At 39.8% G+C, this 3,371-nt stretch overlaps 1 protein-coding gene across 1 annotated transcript in view; it reads left to right on the forward strand.

Annotated features, from left to right (window-relative positions):
* Window positions 1-3,371, forward strand: part of SRP54 (signal recognition particle 54) — a 139,174-nt gene that overhangs the window by 65,947 nt on the left and 69,856 nt on the right. The window lies entirely within an intron of this gene.

The raw sequence follows: 3,371 nt of genomic DNA on the forward strand, positions 1-3,371 counted from the left end.
ATATGCTAACTAGGTGAGTCAGGGTGGGGTTAGGGAGGAGTTAAGGAGTGGTCAGTTCTTAAAGGAACATGTACTTTTAATATCTACAGGCATATTGCCCAGAATTCACTGGAAAACAGCCCAAGGTGGGGCTGCATGGAGGTATGGTTTTAGGCTTGAAACATCACTAACTCAGCTAACAGTCTGGCCAGTCAAGTTGCCAACCATCAATGTCATGTTTGACAAGATGGATGTTGGGAGTATAAGTATATCCCAAGCCAAAGGCATACATAAGGAGTGATTCAGGATGTATATAATGAGCTAGGGAGTTAACATAGATGATCCAGTGGAGGGTTCATAGGTGCAGCTTGTTATTGTACCAAGGGGAGATAAGCATTTGGCTGGGGCCTAGTCATGAATGATTTCTAGGCATAGTGCAGGGGGTGGGGAGAAACTGGCAGAGATTATGCTCTGAAGCTAGGGAGAAATGTGATTTTGTAACTGGGGTTCAGGCACAGGCACCCGAGCACCCCATCAATTCCATATTCCAAACAACTGGGTAAATTAGTGCACTGGTTTGTCATCTGCCTGCCTGCATAGTAAAATGAAAGGTTAAATCCCTGGAATAGAACCTTTTTTTTTCTCTGAATGATATGGGAACAATTAGACAAAAGGAAAACAAGTTTGTGAAACAAAGGTACAAGCATAATGTTAATCATTATCCAATATACTAAGGCTGGGATACATCTGAGCTACTAAAATGAGTATTAGATCTGAGCTATTCAGTCCTGTGGGGAGCCAATTTTGGAAGAAAGAGTGGGAGCCCTGTCATCCCCAGACAGGGCTGAGAAAGAATCACTTACCCAGAGGCTGCTAGTGTCTAAAAAGAGACAGGACTCTCAGAATGGTGGAAGTGAAGAGCCAAGTTTATTACCCTGCATCCAGGCTTTTATAGGATGCTTCTTAATTGCTTTCCCCTTCTTTGTCCTAGGCTGTGGGTGTAAACGCCATGCTTATCTCAAGGACCTAATCACACCTGTATGCTTCCTGGGGGATGGGGAATAGATCCAGGCCCGAACACTTCAGAGGGCTTTTTCATCCATCAGGGTCCGAGTCCCACTTGCCTGTGGTCCTCAACACAGTCTAAAATTATATTCATTTGTACAGTCTAATTTAGTAAAAGGATACTTGGCCTAGTCAACTGCCTGTTACTAGATTTATCTGTCTTTCTCCTTATATCTTGGGCCCTGCACATTGAACTTGCCTGTCAGATTTGTGTCTCTCAGACTACAGGCCAATTCACCTACAGTTGGCAGCAAACAATGGATACCAGTCCGTACTCACCCATCATCCCCTGGATGTGATCTTTGCTTGGTTCTAGTCAACCTTCTCCCTGGGACCCATAGAGACAGGGATAGCTCTATTCCCCTTTTCAGCCTGAAGAAGCTACAAAAACTGAGACGTTTGTCCCTTTTCCCAAATGAATTTGGGCCCCAGCTCTTTGAGGGGATCCTAATAAGGCTGCCACCAGCCCCAGTATTCTAACTTCATTATAGGCCTGGCCCCACTGAACAGCAGGCCCACTGTACCTACTAGCCCCCCTGCCAATGTCCTAACTTCTTCATATATGCCTCACTGCTCACTGGAACAACAGGTATGTCCCTGAACTCTTAGTTCCCACAGAAACAGCAGGTGTGTCCATGTGATGGGAATCCAGCTACTGCCTCTACCTAGTCACTGCCCCCAGACCCATTCCCACAGAAACAGGTTTGTTCTTGTACTCAGCCACAATCATGTCATCCCTCTAACCCAAGACAGGACCACAATATTTAACTATCTTGACAGGACCACAATAGCTAGCCAAATGGAGGGCAGCATGACCAGAATGTTTAACCACCAAATTGTAGATGGGACTCCATTACCTAATCCCTTACCAAACTCCTCCTGCCTTTTTAATATTAATCATATTCCTATATTCCGTGTAAATTTTGATTGTGTAATCAGTATCTTTACCCTATAAAAATCCATCTTGCTCTCTCTGAAGTTGCTGGTTCCTCTTGTAACTTAGCCAGCTTTGTGAGAGGCATCAATCTCAATAAATGCCTATACTTGGATTAAAGGTGATTTGACTGAATTTTTTGAGACAGTTCCACCACAACACATCATGAAACCCCAACAGTTTTTGGTGTCCCTGGGTTTAAACAGAAACAGTTTGATTAGCACTGAATAAGTAAATTGGTTTAGGTAATGTTGCAATTTTTATTTCATTTTATTTCATTGGCATAGCCTACTCATGAACAGCTAATATTTTTTCAATTATTTATATTTCTGTATCTAGTCTAGTTTTGAACTGTCTTTCTCTTTCTTTTCCTATTGGGTTTGTTGATAAAATATAAAAATGCTAACAACTTATTTTATATTTTGCAATTTTATATCTTTGCTGAAATTTTAATTCATTTTTAGTTGATTCTTAGAATTTTTATACCATTTTCTCATCTACAAAAAAAGTTTTACTTCCTCTTTAACTGTTTTATCCTTATTTCTAGCACTACATTAAATAATAATGGCAATGATGAATATCATTAATTGGAAAGTACTCTTGGTTTTAGAAAGCTGTTACCACTTAACGAACAAGTGACTTAAATTTTGTCCAATTTTTTCAAAATCTATTATCATGAGATCTTTATTATCTTTGTTATCATGTCTATCATGTTTATATTTTTTTCTTAAATCTACATTCTTGTTATAAATTCAACTTGGCTATATGCTTTTATATTTTGTTGTCTATGCCAACTTTAAAAATTGTATTTTTGTTTTGATACAGATTTTTATAGTTTTCTTTATCTGCTTTGTTCCACCAAATTCCCTTTAAATTTGCTATTTAGATACATCTATTTTTCAGCCATTTTCCTTCTAAGTTGTCCTATGGCTGTTAAAAATTAACCAATCGATGTTCATAAAAATATGTGAAAGTGACTCCCAAGGAAAAAAATTAGGCAGAAGGTAAAGAGAATGAAATAGCAGCCACCTTTTGCATGACAGAAATGGGATTGTTCTAGGTTTAATGGAGCACTTCCTATTACTCAATGAGTTGTTAAATTGGGAAGCTAATAGCAAAGAGTAGATTGATTTTTTAAAAAATTTTAAAGTAAAAAGTAATGTCATGCAGTTAAAAGTCCCACAGAGACTGGATTTATGGCAAAGGGTAATTCTCTTTTTGCTCAGCCTAAAAGACCCAGGAAAGTTTTGGGCTGAACGTCAACACCATTCACACCACTAGCGGCCCCTGGCACTTAATAAAGCACAGAGACAAAAGACGCTTAGATGATTGCTTGAGGCGGGGCGGGTCGTTTCGCCCCGCGCCCCGGAAGAGGCGGGACTCACTCGAGGAG

The sequence above is a fragment of the Petaurus breviceps genome, unplaced genomic scaffold, assembly GCF_028583685.1.
Source record: "Petaurus breviceps papuanus isolate PSGF00001 unplaced genomic scaffold, PetGlider_PUasm1.0 164, whole genome shotgun sequence".
NCBI classification, from domain to species: Eukaryota; Metazoa; Chordata; class Mammalia; order Diprotodontia; family Petauridae; genus Petaurus; species Petaurus breviceps.